The sequence below is a fragment of the Notolepis coatsorum genome, assembly GCF_963971535.1.
Source record: "Notolepis coatsorum genome assembly, chromosome: 7".
NCBI lineage: Eukaryota > Metazoa > Chordata > Actinopteri > Aulopiformes > Paralepididae > Notolepis > Notolepis coatsorum.
The window spans coordinates 99,071,931-99,089,057 of record NC_140171.1 but is presented as its reverse complement, the minus strand read 5'-3'; the positions used below and the strand labels follow the sequence as shown (position 1 = coordinate 99,089,057).

At 41.3% G+C, this 17,127-nt stretch overlaps 1 protein-coding gene across 1 annotated transcript in view; it reads right to left on the bottom strand.

Annotated features, from left to right (window-relative positions):
• mgat3b (beta-1,4-mannosyl-glycoprotein 4-beta-N-acetylglucosaminyltransferase b) overlaps positions 1-17,127 on the bottom strand; it is a 175,730-nt gene that overhangs the window by 45,281 nt on the left and 113,322 nt on the right. The gene's annotated exons all lie outside the window — the stretch shown is intronic.

The following is a 17,127-nucleotide window of genomic DNA, read 5'->3' as shown; positions in this document are numbered from 1 at the left end:
AATCGAACCTCATCAATATCAGTGTTCAACCACAGACTGTCTCACGCCCCACTACAGAACCCGTACAGCTAAAACTAGCACTGTTCAACGTTAGAGCGCTGAAACAAAAATCATTTCTGATAAATGAACTCATAGTAAAACATGGTGTACATTGTATGTTTTTAGTAGAGACATGGCTAGACAACATCACTGGTGTAGCAACACTGATTGAGACCTGCCCTTCCAATTTTAAATTCTATCAAACAGACAGAGTGGGAGGGGAGGAGGAATAGCAGCCATCATCTCCACTCAATTTGTGTGCAGTGATATTGACCTGGGAACATTTTTATCGTTTGAATACCTTGCTATTGTATTGAAAACAGAACTGCCAGTAGTATGTGTGACATTGTATCGACCACCAAGGTACTCGCCACTCTTCATACAGGAATTTTTCAGAACTCATATCGATCTGCATTACCAGGTATGATAGAATCATTCTTAATGGAGATCTAAACATTCATATCAACAAAAAGGATGACCCCAGGGGTTGCGAGTTTCTGAACCTACTGGACAGTTTTGGACTGATGCAACATGTTCACGAGGCCACCCACCAACATGGCAACACTCTGGACCTACTAATAACAACAGGGCTAAACATTGAGAATGTATCCGTAAAACAAATTCCAATTTCTGACCATTATTGTGTGTTCTATGGTACAAGCCTAATATTACATAGGACCAGAAGCAAATTCCTAGTTCACAGAAGGCTTCTGGACGCTAGAGCTGGAGCAAAATTTTCTAGTATGATGCAATCATATGACCAATGCAGTGAATCCTCCTTAAATCAGATGTGCTGTGCAAAACTTCCACAGCACCTTGTCAACAGTGTTAGATACTGTCGCCCCTCTGAAGGTTAAAAAGGTAAAAACTGATAGAATCTCTCCATGGTTAAATAAAACCAATGTTAAAGATAACAAGAGAAAATGTAGGATAGCCGAGCGAAAATGGAGGAAACTCAAACTCACAGCTCACTTTAATTTATACAAAGACGCCATGGGCGCATACAATAAGGCAATACAACTTGCGAGAAAGGAATATTTTTCCAAAATGATCTCAGAAAATATGGGTAACTCCAGGGTACTTTTTTCCACCATCGACCGGCTGATTAACATGCCACCCCCCCATATACCACAGCAATCAGCCACAAAATGTGAAGAGTTCGCAGTTTTCTTTAATGAAAAAATATCATTGATTAGAGCAAGCATTGCCTCTGATATAGATCTGGCTGTGAGTGGAAACCCACCTGAGATAACTATGGGGGAATTCACATGTATTACATTACCTGACCTCTGTAAGATTGTCTCCGAGTGTAATTCCGCCACCTCCTGCCTTGATCCTATACCAACAGCATTTCTCAAGCGGGTGTTCGATAGTGTCTCAAATCATGTCCTTGAAATCATAAATATGTCGCTTCAAACAGGCACTTTTCCAGATGCATTTAAAACGGCTGTAGTAAAACCACTACTAAAGAAAACAAACTTAGATGTAAACGAACTAAAAAGCTATAGGCCAATATCGAACCTTCCATTTATCAGAAAGATATTAGAAAAGATAGTCTCAATACAAATAAACTCCTTTCTTAAAGATAATAACATCATGGAGGAATTACAATCAGGTTTCAGAACCAATCACAGCACTGAAACTGCCCTTACTAAAATAGTTAGCAACCTCAGGCTAAACTCCGATGCTGGCAAAGTCTCAATTCTTGTCCTATTGGACCTTAGTGCAGCATTCGACACGATTGACCATAATATCCTGATCAGTCGTCTTGAAAGACTGGTTGGCTTTTCGGATCATGTACTAAATTGGCTCATAACATACATTAAGGGGAGAAAGTTCTATGTTAAGCTTGGAGACAATGTATCAGAGAAACATGACAGCAACTTTGGAGTTGCACAAGGAAGCTGCCTTGGTCCATTACTCTTCTCACTATATATGCTGCCCCTCGGGGACATCATTCGAGACCACAATGTATGCTTCCATAGTTATGCTGATGATACACAACTATATATCTCCGCAGAACCAAATGACACTACAGCCATACAGTCCATTCCAAACTGTCTTTTAGCAATAAACAAGTGGATGAACAATAACTTCCTAAAATTAAACGAAAGCAAGACCGAAATCCTATTGATCGGCCCAAAAGCGAAAGGGAAGTGCTGTGTGAAAACCTGGGGAGTCTGTCATCCTATGTAAAGACTGAGGTTACAAGTCTAGGTGTCATCTTGGACTCAGACCTGACCTTTAAGTCTCATATTAACACTTTAATCGCCGGAAACGCCGTAACTCGTCATTCCCCGCCATGCTCATTCTGCCGAAGACGCCGTAACACTTCTTTGATATCAATATTTCAAAAATCTGTGATCGAAATCATATTTCTCCCCCAGGGACCGGAGATATACTGCTGAGCTCCACTCAACTCTCTAACGGTTCAAGAGCGCCATCTGGTGGCCGATCGGCAGATCGCCCAACAGGAAGTCATGTGGATGAAGTGGTGCTCACCCATATTTCGTCCGGGCACTCGCTATCATTAGCAGGACTCCATCTTGACACAATGGATGTCGATCGGTTGCAAATAACTCGACAAACAACACGATTTGGACGTATATACTATTATACAACCTGGAAATGGATCGGTATTTCTACATCCCATAATATGAATATCTCTGCTCCACGCTCATCGCCCAACGGCGCGAGGAATATACGGTAAGATCCAGCGTTATTTTCCAACGTGTTCTTTACTAACTGCTCTGATGATCATATCACCCACACTAGATGAATGATATAACGTTGGCCACGGAATTATAAACGACCCCCCGCCCATCATCAGATCATAAGTAGTAACTCCTAGAAGCACATCCAGTTGACATTTTTTATATCGCACAGATTCCTACCAAACTGTATTTGATCATCAATATAATGCATTTAGGGCTATAAAGTTCTGGAGAAAGCTGCAGAAAACGATAAAAACATACTTATACTTTAGACCGTATTTTAGTATGAATATGTGAATGAAAAAGTATAACGTTGCTACACCCTGAACAATAGATATAGGACATTGAATGGGCCATAATAATGTCAATTTAGCAATACAATTTAAAAAGTTATAGCCCTGCAAAGAAGGGGAACTTCTCCATAGACAAATAGAGATGGCGAGGGATGGTAAATTATGAATTTAACCATGGCGATCAAAGTGTATAAAACATCATTCTTTCACCTAAGAAACATAGCGAAAGTAAGACCTTTCATAAATAAAAAGGATGCCGAGACACTGATTCATGCTTTTGTCTCAAGCCGGCTTGACTATTGTAATGCACTGTTCACTGGTCTTCCCAAAGCAACCATTGGGAAGCTTCAGCTTATCCAAAACTCTGCAGCTCGATTACTAACTCATACAAAGAGAAGAGAACATATCACTCCAGTCCTAGCCACTCTGCACTGGCTTCCAATAAATCATAGAATTGATTTTAAGGTCCTTTTCCTGACATATAAAGCTCTTAATGAACAAGGCCCAAAATACATAGCAAATTCCCTAGTTAGTTATCTGCCCTCAAGAACGCTACGGTCATCCACTACAGGTTTACTAGACACACCCAGAAACCAAAAGAGGATAGGAAGTATGGCATTTGCCAACTATGCCCCAAAACTATGGAACACACTACCAACACACATCAGAAACGCCAGCTCCATACACATTTTTAAAGGAAAATTAAAAACTTACCTATACAGTCTAGCTTACAAATAGTGTACCATGCCTTAGGGAAAGCGAGTATCTTATTGAAATGTTTTTATTATTGTTTTAATTTTTTATGTACTGATCTTTTACTGAAACATTATTTTACTGTACTTTGCCTATTGCCGTACTTTTATACGGCAATAGGCCATTTTGAAAATGAAATTTAACACCTGAATATATTGGAATGATGATGATCCAAATAAAATGGCTAGGTTAAGTTATGAAAGCTGGAGGGAAAACAACATTGTATTTGAAGTTACTGCACTTTGCCTGTAAATTACCTGTATAATTATTTAAGGAAATCATGCAGCAGAGTGCAGTATCTGCTTTTTTGGGGTTAATTAAAATAATTACGTCATATTTTTGTATGCCTAAAGATTACTTCATTAATACATGTTAAATCTGGGTACTATCATCTATCTACCTATAACACATTTTGGATGGCAAGTCAAAAAACTTTAAAGACATTTTTCTCAGTTTCACTGTTTGGAAGTTACTGCGGTCTGCCTTGACAGGGCAGTATAGATATAGCTCTACAAAAAGACATCGGTGTGTTGATAAACCTTGGTCCTCTACCACCATATTAGACGGGTCCCAGCGGTCGTCAAAGTGATACTATGTGTGTGTGACTGGTGGGGTGGGCGCTGCCACTATAGTGCCACTTGAACTCCAATATCCATCTTTGAATATGTGGTACTAGTCTCTCTCTCTCACACACACACACACACACACACACACACACACACACACACACACACACACACACACACACACACACACACACACACACACACACACACACACACACACACACACACACACACACACACACACACACACACACACACACACACACACACACACACACACACACACACACTTAGTGCTGAGGAGGGCTGTACTGGAAATCAACAGAAAGGCCATTGTCGGTCGTCATGGGAGCAGCAGGGAAACGGAACGCGGCAGGCAAATTGGGTTCCACAACAACTTACCAACTCACCACGACAACTTACCTCCCGTGCACCCAGTGCACATTCCAAACAAACACACAACACTGACACACGCTTTTTTTGTGGCACTGAAATTATCGCTACGTCAGCTAAGCTACTTCACAGGTGTAATGATGATGATGTATAGCTTTTCCATAAGCAGGTACTGTGAAAAAGATGCATAAAAGAGGAGTGCACGGGTAAGCACGCATGTTTCGTTAGGGCTAAACAATCAGACGAAAGTTATATCAGAATTGCAATATGGCCTGGTGTTAAAATACCATTCCCGTCGCCGTGCATGGCGGTGTGAGTGGCGCGCGGGCGGTTTGTGTTTTCCTTCGGTCATGACGTGTCTTGGATGGGGATTTGTGGGGTGTTTGTGGGTCTGGCCGTTCCGGGCGGGTTCACATGCCTTTTCTTATGTCTGCACTTTCTACATTGCACTACTTTTGTCTTTTATACCTATTCTTACGTCTGCCCATTATGCATTGCTTTTATTCTGTCAACTGTATGCTGATTTTATGCCTATGTTCATTTTATGCTATTTGCTGTGAAGCACTTTGAGCTGCAATCCATGTACGAAAGGTGCTATATAAATAAAGTTATTATTATTCTAAATTAAATACAGGCGCTTGTAGAGATGTGCCGACCTACAAATCATATTCTACAGATCCCCGCAAAAATAGATGACACGATCAAATGACTGGCTTATGCTTCAGGTCCCGAGAGTGCAGACAGGAGATGAGGCTTTTGTTTCAATGCCTCAGCATTACACTCTAAAAATCAATACCCCACTAACCTATGGACACGACAGTTTAAAAACATGATTACAAGTCTCCCTGGTTCAATCTGTGACTGCTTTTCTGCATCTGTTTTTTTGTCCTATATATTCAGCGTCCAATTCATCCGAGCTGATTTTCTTTTCCTTATCTTTATTTTGTGTTTTTAGCGTTTTAATAAGCCTGTCGTTGTAAATGAGAGCTTGCCTTGAATGTTATTGTTATCCGTGTTATTGAACGGAATATCATGAATCATACCACAATTGCAATATCAGTCAACATGATCACAGTCAGATATTTTTAACAAATGGTTCAGCCCTACATCCAACATACAGCCAATACATATGGCAATCAGACGATTACATCACAGCTTAGAATGCCAAGAATAGCACAATAAAGTCCCAGACATATTTCTATTGTGACCCGTGATGTGTTGACAGTGAAGATGGCGTACGTCCAAATGGCTCTGCAGCATCTAGCCTAACAATGAAGAAACCAACTCAGAATTATAGAACCAGACAGCCTTCAACAATGACCCAATGCTAGGGAGGTCAAACGCTCTGCCGTAATGCAATCAAGTGGGAGCTCTGCCCACAATGCTATTCAGAACGCAGTTTGGGCTCCGCCTTTCGTTTTCAGGCCACTCCCAAAAAGCCAAAGTCCCAGACAATACTTTAAATTGGTAGAACCACTCAAATTAGGGATGCCCCGATCGATCGGCCACCGATCGTTATCGGCCGATAATCAGTATAAATATGCGATCGGGGAATTCCGATAATTAGTCATATTCGCAGATCGCGGAAACTGATCAAGTGGATATCTCACTCGCTTGTCTCAGACGCACAGGACCTGCAAACTGCTCCTCCTCCCTAGCCCCGCCCGTACCCGTGTAGAGTTTGTAAACACAGAGGAGGCGGACCTCCTCTGCTGAGTCTAGATAGTGCATTCGACCTGAGCTAACGTTAGCTACCTAGCTATCGTTACTGTTTAAACAAAATTACCCAGTCAACTATTCACTTTTAGTAGGCATTGTCTAACGGTATTTAGCCGGCTAGCTACTGATAGCTCCGGATATCAACAAATGCCCCAGGAAGTCTAGTAGCCCATGTTGATATCTCCGTTAGCTTGCGTTAGCTTGCGTTAGCTGACGTTAGTTCACGGTTCAAAACGAAATGTCCGATTGAACTAAATAGTTGTCTTAACGTCATCTAGCCGGCTAGCAGTAGCTACAGATAGCTCCTGATATCAATGTCTTATAACATTGATTGAATGCGTATTCGAGCTGAGGGCTTGCTGAATGTGAAATGACCAAAGCATAACGTTACCAAGGCAATAGGCTGCAGCGCCGGAGAATCCTTTTTGGAGCTAGGGCTACTAGAGTACACACAGACAGTGGAGCTGTTTGCAGATAGCGAGCATTTTGACTTGTTGCGTGGTGGCGATGTCTCGCAGATAATACAAGTACAAGTCTAATTATATAATATATATATTTTATTAAAAAAAAAAATTATATAAAATAATTTTTAATTTCTTTTTAATCAAAAACGATCGGTATCGGATCGGTATCGGCCGATATGGCTCACGACGATCGGTGATCGGTATCGGTGGCAAAAAACGTGATTGGGGCATCCCTAACTCAAATTGTAGCCAACCCCTGTGCGCGCACCATGGCGTTTGCCGGTTGATGATTGGAGAAATACCTGTCAAAATGGCCGTAGCGTTTTTCATTCAAATAGCTACTCGCCTTAAATAGGAGCCAACAACGAGGTTTTTGCATCCACATGTTGCCCCAAATCTCGACTACAACCGTGTGAAATCGGATCATTCTTTCCGTTTGGGACTTTTGAGTTTTTAACCAAAAGGCGCAGTCACCTATTAGTAATTCAACATGGCCAAAGAGGTGCGAGTGCTATTTACAATCCTCTCCGAGGCTCAAAAGGCAAAAGTATTCGAAACAGTTCCCGGTGACTATCGAATATCAATTTTGTGAGTTTTGCCCATCCCTAGTAGTGGGCAGCTTGATTTGCCACATCCAAAAACCAACTTTAAGGAGATCTTTTATTTTTAGAGCATTAACTCTTTGGAATAACCTGCCTCAAAAACCTCTGCTGCATTTACAGTAGATTCACTTTTTTTAAATAATCTTAAATTGTATTTAACACTGTAAAGTATTTTGTATTGTTTTTTTGGTTTTCTGTTTCTGTGCTTGTAATTGTAGCCATCTTAATTGTTAGTTTCATTATGCATTGTGTGTTGAGTACTGACTTTTAATAATTTTGTTTTGCAATAATAATTGTTTTTGTATGTTTTTTTGTGTGGACCCCAGGAAGACTAGCTGGTTGCTATGGCACCAGCTAATGGGGATCCGTAATAAAATCAAAATCAAATAGTATACATAGTGATGCACGATATATCGGCCGCCGATATAATATCGGCCGATATGGCCGTTTTTTTACACATCGGTATCGGTCCGATATCAAGATTGGGCCGATATTAAAAATATATAATAAAAAAATATATATTTTTTTTTTTTTTTTTTCATGTTTTGGCCTTAAATAGTTTCAAAATATCAGTCATTTCTGAAAATAACTTACAAAAGATCGGTTATCGGTATCTGCCACAATTTTCACATCGGTGCATCAGTATACACATTACATTTCCAACACATTTGACATGTCTACACTCTAGAACAAAGAGGAATCAAATGCCATTCCAATATCATCAGTTCAGTGCTGCATTGGCAGCAGAGTCAAGGCTAGCCACCAGACCTACCAACACATGTCTATTGACTTGGCCTTTTAAAAACAGCATCCACGGGGACGCTGAGACGATTCTGCTAAAGCAATACAAAGCCTGGCCCGGTTTACAGCCGTCTCGGCGCGCCCTTATGTATGTGAATTAGATTCCACCTTCCTCTCCAATATCAACCACCATGCACTGCTGCGCTTCCTGGATTGAACGGTGATCCTTGATCCCACCCTGGTGGCCATTTTGTGTCCAATCAGCACTAACCAGCCGGTGCACTCCTCCAGTTTCTCATTACAGTATGTGCTCAGGGAGAAACTGGGCCCCCACCTGGGCTTTTATCCTTGACTGCAGGCCTTTGTCAGGCGGTGGGAGGGGGGAACTAATTCAGAGATGGAGGTGTGGGGAGGGGGAGGTGGGTTAGGATTAGATTTGAAATTAAAGTCCATTGTCTTAATTGCTTTTGCCATTATACAAATATGGGGGAGGGGCTTTCAATCGCCCTAAAAGGGTGATGGCCGACACCCCACGGGGGTCTGAGGGTCCTCCCCCAAATTTGAGTGTCACACTTCATTTCCTGCATTCTGGTGTACTTTTATGAACCGATTTGTGCCTTTATTTATGTAAAGGAAAAGACAACATTCAGGTAAATGGTAAGTGGACTGAATTTATATAGTGCTTTTATCCAAAGTGCTTTTACAACTTATGCCTCACATTCACACATTCACACACGGACGACAACCGTGCAAGGTGCCAACCTGCTCATCGGGAGCAGTTAGGGGTTAAGTGTCTTGCTCAAGGACACTTTGACATGCTGCTGGGAGGAGCTGGAATTGAACCAGGAACCTTACCATTACCAGACAGGCTCTGAAATTGTTGGTTAAAGCTGTTGTAAACTGGTATTCTTTGTTAACATAAGAGTTAAATAGCTCTACATTCACATCACTGATATAGAGTGTCTGGTCAATAACATGGGTCTCCCAGTCCCTCCGCTCTGCAGTAAACATAAAATAAATGTTTTGTAATCCTGCTCTCACTTTATCCAATCAGGAGAGAGAACCCTAGATATGTTTGACCTATTTCAAGAAATCTTTCCAAGCCAAATTTGCTTACTGCATTGATAGATTATTTAACTTGTTTCAAGGACACATTTGCTTAAAATGTGCACAATGTTTTTATTTATTTCTGTCGAGACCATTTTTGCAGTGCAGTTTTCTCTCCTGATTGGATAACGTGGGAACGGGATACCAGGAAATGTATTTTCTCGCATAGCGGAAGGACCCATGTTACTGACCAGACAATCTATATCAAAGTAATGGCTGTCGGAGTTTAGAGCTATTATTTTAACATGTAGACCACTTATTTTAACAAACAAAAAACGACCATTTACAGCACCGTTAACACTTTCGATGCCGGCCGTGTTTTCCTTTTTACCCCCTTGAATGCCGCCACCCACTTCAACGTTAGCGTTAAAAACGCATAATCTATGTTTTAAATTATGGCTATGTGTCTAATCTGCCCGTCGCTTATCAATGACTTGTTTGCAGTCAACATTGTCGAAATGGATTGTTTTTTAATCGTTTCAAAGCTATCGTTCTCTCGAAAATGTCCGGAAAATAGAAAGATTCCCCCATAAACGGCATTTATTGGAATATTCTCGAATACACTAGACACGTTGTCATTTGTCTGCCTATTTATGAATCGTTTTCAAATAAACGCTAGATTATCGATAGTATATGTGTCAGCGTTTCCGTTAGCCGGTAATTACCGGTATTTGACTGGCAAAATCTGTTGAAGTCCGACATATTTAATCTCTCCGGTCATAATGTCCGGTGAAAATAATTCCCTCTAAACACAATTAGATTATTTGAATTGTATTAAAATAGGCTAAAATTATATAGCCTATGCGATGAACGAAACAATCTCACCAAGCAGCCGGTCTAATAATGACATCCTGCTGTCAGCGCGAGCTGGCTGCTGATATATTTACGTGAAGCATGGCTTGGCAGGGTGCAGTACTCCAATTCAGCCATTGGCAATTCAGCTGTTGGGTGGGGGCGCTGCTGACACCACTGCTCTGCTCTGCCTGCTCCAAGTGCTCCATGCTTCACGTAAATATATCAGCAGCCAGCTCGCGCTGACACAGCGGTGCCAAATTTCTCAGTTCTTCGCTTGATATAATTAATACAAATGTCCAATATAACGGAATTAGTTAGCTCATAAAAATGTGATTATAACAGACTGCTGTTTATTAAGGTCGGGCAGACTGCCCACCGACACCTCAAGTCGGCAGCAGCAGCACGAAGTCTCGAGGGACTTATTTTATTTGGAATATATTAATGACTGATACGCAAAAGTAGCCTAGTTTTAAGTTAAAATATTATAAATGCCTTGATGATGTCATTCTTTATATAGGTCTATCAATTGTTTTTAAGCTCAATAAACTCTGACCGGAATTTATCCCATTTGTCCGGTAGATTGAAATCTACCGGACACTCAGACCTGCAAAAAAAAATTCTAACGGAAACCCTGATATGTGTACTTATGCACGCTATAGAAGCGGGCTGAAAAATCTATTCTCTCATTTCCTCAACATCACACACACACACACACACAGGACACGCTGAGATATAGGTCAAAACAGCTCCAATTACCCCACGACTGGTAACATAGATTCCTTACCTTAGATCAGATGATCTCCAAAAAGATTATTCCAATTCCTGATCGCCATTCCAAATATCGATCACGTTTATTGATTGATTATTGGCTGCTGTAAATATATATTCCATATATATTTCCATCTGGCGATCACTTCCCTCTTGATCAGACGGCTCGCCAGCATAGTGGAACCAGTAGGCTCCCCCCACACACATCCACCAGTATAATCGAATGGCCTGCAGTTACACAGGGATAGACGATAGGGGGCGGTATTTTCCCATCTGAGCTCCTAGAGCAGGGGTAGGCAACCCTAGGCACGCGGGGACATTTTCATAGGCACAGGTAGAGCTGCCGCGGTATCGGTATTACCGCGGTATCGCTGTTACATCATGCCCACCGCAGCGTTGGGCTGAATACCGGCATCACCGCTGTTTTTTATTATATTATTATTATTATTACGCTCTCGTTCCAAGCGACCCTATTGGGTACCAGAAAAGTCACATGAAACACTGCAGACCACTGATTGGTCAGAAGAGATACGCGTCACATGCTGAAGCATCTTGCAGTGCTTTTACTTCCTGAATCTCAGCCATGAGCCATTGATCAGAGCTCAGTCACAACACGGCTAATAGTACGTTAGCTCCCACCGGAGACCGGAGTGGATTACCGACGCCGTCGCTCCTCAGGGAACGAGGCATAATGATTTTACTGCAACGAAATGTTATAATAAAAGCCCTTCGTTCTATACACTTGTCTGATTGAAAACTTTATTAACAGACCGCAGAATGGGTACAACTCGGCACGCTCTGAGCAAAGAAAAGAACTTAGATATTAATTGAGTAACGCTTGCCTTGCTATGGTCCGGTAAATACGAACGTGTAACTATACTAACGTTAATGCCACAAATCGAATGCCTTTGTAATCATAAGTAAGTAGTAACGTTATAATAATAAGAAGAAGAAAGGGTCGGGGGGGGGGTAACCGGCGGGCGCGCCGCTACCACCCCTGCTCGCGACACCGAGGGGAGACTTCGAATCCGTGTTTCACTTTTAATAACGAATGCGTGCATGCCGAATCCCAAACAATATTCATGCTGCAAAGTCATCCTCTAAAGATAGACATTTAGACTAGAGGCAGGCTATATGCTATAAAGAGTAGACTACAAAAAAAATGCATTCAAACTTTTTTTTTGTGTGTGTGTGTGTGTGTGCGGTAATAACCGCGGCGGTAGGAAATATTTTGCAAATGTGTGCGGTAAGGAAAACATCAATACCGCGGCAGCTCTAGGCACAGGGGGCAGAAGTATAAAAAAAAAATATATATATATATATATATATATAATTTTTTTTCTTTTCTTTTTTTTTTTTTTTTTTTTAATTTTTTTTATTATTGCAAAACAAAACTTATTAAAAGTCAGTACTCAACACACAATGTATAATGAAACTTTCAGTAAAGGTGGTTAAAATATATGCAAGTACAGAAACAGGATAAAACAAAAATAGTCAATAATAACATTTTAACCGTATACCGTGTATATCCAGCGAAGTTACAATTATATAAATGTTAGTATTGCTTTTCTTTTCTTTTTTTTGCTTTGAAATATTATAGTGAAATATTTTGCACTGTTGTCACATGTATCTTGTTGAAATCCTCCCACAGGTTATTTTTACTACCACATATTTAATTGAGACCCTTTATTTGTTTATTATTTCAATTTAGCTGGAAATACATTGCTACATCATTCAGTAACATTTGCAGAGCCTTACAACAAAAACATTATTACGGTCACCATTGTGACCAGTGGGATTAATCAACAAATTTTATTATTTATTTTTCTATTTCATTGAACATTGCACATGTTAAAAGCCAGTTTTTTCTCAAAATGTGAGTATTACCAAGTCAACTTGTGTTCTTAAAACAATGACAATAAACATAGTTTTATTAGGTTGAAATAATGTGGTTGTGTACTTATTTTTCTGTTAACTTATTATTGATTGAAAACTGAAAACCTTAATGCACAGTAACTGAACTCAATATTTTTAAGTTCTGGTAACTTATAATTATTATTTTTTTACAGTGTAGTCTTGCGATCAATCAAAACGTATTTACACGATATACCTCACATTCACCCTCCATTCACATCCTGGTGTTCTCCTGGTGTTCTCCATTAGGCCTGTAGGTGGAGCTATGACAGCACACGTACAGTACACACACCGATGGTGTGTGATGTGTCCAAAAATGAATGGGCAAATGTGAGTGAAATGGTCGCACTGTATGCAGCTGTTTGTCTGCATTGCATCCCCCCCCCCCCCCCCCCCCCAACTCAGATTTAGGGTTGATACAACCATCATAATATTGTTAATAATAACAATAACAATAATGATGTAATAATGTAAAAATTATCATTAAAAAGACCTGATTATGAGAAAATAAATGTACGATGCATGGAATATTGTTGAGGCACACTAGTTACAACTATATTTCAAACAGGCACTCCATGTCAAAAAGGTTGCTGACCCCTGTCCTAGAGGGTCTGCTGTACCAACGGGAGACTCGGTTGATGAAATATGAATTCAGATCGCTAATAAAAAAATAAAACAACAATTTGCGTCGTCGGCACTCAACGGGGGGCATGATAAGACTACAATACACGTCGCTGGCACTCAAAGTGTTAATATATAGTTACAGGCAAGAATGATGGATAAATGTTTTGACCCCTTATTTAAATTTACCTCTTCTTAATATGTGCTACCCGCTACCCCCCCCCCCCCCCCCCCCCCCCCATGTTGCCACATCAGCCGACCCCATCCCACAACGGCTGCATGTTTGCGTACTCATTTAGATGGGAAACAAAATAGCCTTCCCAGTTATTAAACCCAACAATGCACACAGTATCAGGCTGAGACAGATGCTCGGTCCATTTTATACACTCTGCTCGTCTCTGCACCCAGGAGCACAACACAGCGGATTAGCAAGAATGAATGGAACAGAGTGAATGCATGGATGTAGTATTGTGGACCATGTCAGGGGAGAAAAAGAAAGTTCTGTTAATCAAAAGTGTCTCTCTCTCTCCCTCTCTCTCACTCCCCCTCTCTCCCTCCCCCTCCCCTCTCTCCCCCCTCCCGTCCCTAAGTGCATCTCTGACCACAGTTTCCTCTCATTTCTTCTATAAATGACTGCCACGCTGACTTTGAATGCGAGACCGACTCCATTAGCCAACAAAGATGTTTCTGGTTTCATGCCCGTCTGGGTTCGGCGAGTCATTGTCCTCCGGCTCTGCGCTCACTCTGAGGTGCACTGTGTCACTTTGTGAGTCAGAGAAGTGAATGATTTCTAAGGTATATTTTAACGACTGAACAATCAAGCTGTACTCAAGAGGAAACTTGGATCCCTGGAAACACTGTTTGAAGCTCGAAGCTCCCTGACGAGTTACTATTTCACCGCTGTCATTTACAAATTGTGTTAATAAACATATTCTTAGTTTGGTTCACAGTGCCCCCAAATTAATCGTATGACCCCCTTGGAGGTTGCGACCCTCAGGTTGAGAACCACTGGTTTAGACTGTGCAGCACAGTACACCATGATGATAGCTTTTGATAGCCTGAAGTGATTTTCCACATTACCCTTCTCTACCATCGACTAGCTAAACCACTGAAACATCTAACACACGTGCATATGTACACGTGTGTGTGTGTGTGTGTGTGTGTGTGTGTGTGTGTGTGTGTGTGTGTGTGTGTGTGTGTGTGTGTGTGTGTGTGTGTGTCTTTTAACTGACTTAAGAGTGTGTGCAAACTAGGGATGCTCGTATTGGCTTTTTACCGATACAGATATTGTCCAACTCTTAATTTCCGATACCGATATCAACCGATACCGATATATGCAGGGTTCCGCCCCCCCAAAAAACGGAATAATTTCAGGTAATTAACATTACATATCTATTGTTGTGGAATTAACACAACATTATGCATACTTTGACAATAAAATAAAATCAGAATTTGTTCTTACTTTGCTTGCCTGGGTAAATAATTTTTTTGAAAACCGATACCGATATTTTTCTATATCACATTTTAATGCCGATATCGGCCGATAATATCGGTAGGCCGATAATATGGGACATCTAGTGCAAACCTTTTAACTGACTTAATTAGGGGTTAAGTGTCTTGCTCAAGGGACACTTCATTGTGCTGCCCGGGAGGAGCAGGAATTGAACCGGAACCTCCGGATTACCAGACGACGCTCAACCCCCGGCCGCTGTCGCCCCTCTCCTGCTCTACTCTACCTCCGAGCCATCTGGCAGGATGCGGTTGGTATTGCACTTTGGCGATCTCAAAATAATTTCCTATGGCAACACCGAGGTCAGGTGGATGAATAATGAATGTAATATCGAATAAAAGAAAAAACTACCAAAACCCGAGATACCGCATGGCGAGTTAACACGAATCTCGGGTTTGGCGCAGAATGTGTTAACTATACACAAAATAATAATTGCTAATACTTTGACCCAGGTGGAGTGTGTGTGTGTGTGTGTGACAGTATGTATCTGAGGTGTAAGTTTTAAGAGTACACTTTTTTAATTGATCACTTTATTATTCATCTTTTATTTGAACACATGGTATTTTTTTGTTGTTGTTGCACCTCCATTGACATGTGCTCCCCTGTTCCTCCTCATTTACATGTATAGGTGCAGTATGAATAGTGGTAATGGGTTCTTATTCTCTTGCCCCCCCCCCCCGCCGCAGTAGTACAGTCGCACCAGGGAGTACAATCCCAATTTCCACTTTTGGGGGGGGGGGGGGCATTGGGGAGCAGGCTTATGGTTCACCAAGTTTGTGAGTCCAGATCTCCAGAGAAGGTGCCTGGGTGTTAAGTGGGCTTCAATAATGCAGACCGGGTGAGGGCCACAAGAGGTGTGTGTGTATGTGTGTGTTTTCGGGTGGAGGTAGGGTTAGGCACGGGGGGAGGGGGCTGGAAATACAGTGTGTCTGTGTGCCTCCTCAGACTTATTGTTTGTGTGTAGTAGGGTTAGAATATGCTTTGGGTGTAGTAGGTTAGACTATGCGTTGGGTGTAGTAGGGTTAGACAGGGTTCTTAAATTCAAGGACTTTAAGTACTTTTCCAAGCACTATTTAAATTGTCAAGGATGTCACTCGAAGGATACAATTTTCTTTTAAATGCTGTTTTTTTTCCTTCTTGGCCTGCTTGCCAGCTAGAGAAAGCTAGAGCATCACACGAAGAAATTAGGGAAAGCAGCTGGAGCGCACGAGACAGCGACTAGTCAGATTTTATTAAAACAGAACAAAAAAATTAAAATTCTTGATTCAGAACAATTTGATCATGGATGAACAAAACATTCATGTGAATGGTTGATTTGAATTTAAAGGACCTTTGAGCACCTTGTTAAAAAAAATTGCTGTTTTCAAGGAATTCCAGGCCTTGACTTTTTTTGGTAAAAAATCTAGCACTTTAAGCACTTCAAGGACCTTGTGCGACCCTGGTTATAATATTGTTTGGGTGTAGTCGGGTTAGAATATTGTTTGTGTGTGTGTGTGTCCCTGTGTGAATTACTGTTTGTATGAATCAAGTGGGAGGCTGGGAAAAGCCAGTGGCATGCCTTCAGTCTGCCGTGTCATCTATTCTCTCTCTCTCTCTCTCTCTCTCTCTCCTCTCTCTCTCTCTTCTCTCTCTCTCTCTCTCTCTCTCTCTCTCTCTCTCTCTCTCTCTCTCTCTCTCTCTCTCTCTCTCTCTCTCTCTCTCTCTCTCTCTCTCTCTCTCTCTCTCTCTCTCTCTCTCTCTCTCTCTCTCTCTCTCTCTCTCTCTCTCTCTCTCTCTCTCTCTCTCTCTCTCTCTCTCTCTCTCTCTCTCTCTCTCTCTCTCTCTCTCTCTCTCTCTCTCTCTCTCTCTCTCTCTCTCTCTCTCTCTCTCTCTCTCTCTCTCTCTCTCTCTCTCTCTCTCTCTCTCTCTCTCGATGGCGGGGAGAGGAGCCTCATATCACACCTAGGGATGGGTACCGAATTCGGTACTTTTAAATGTACTTACCGAAACACGTCGGTACTACCGAGTACCGATTCACGTGAGATACCGTAAACAAAAAAATAATAAAAAAGAAAAAAAATTTGCACCTTTATTTATTTATTTTTTACCTTTTTTCTTTTCATGTCTATGTTCACACGACAATATACGT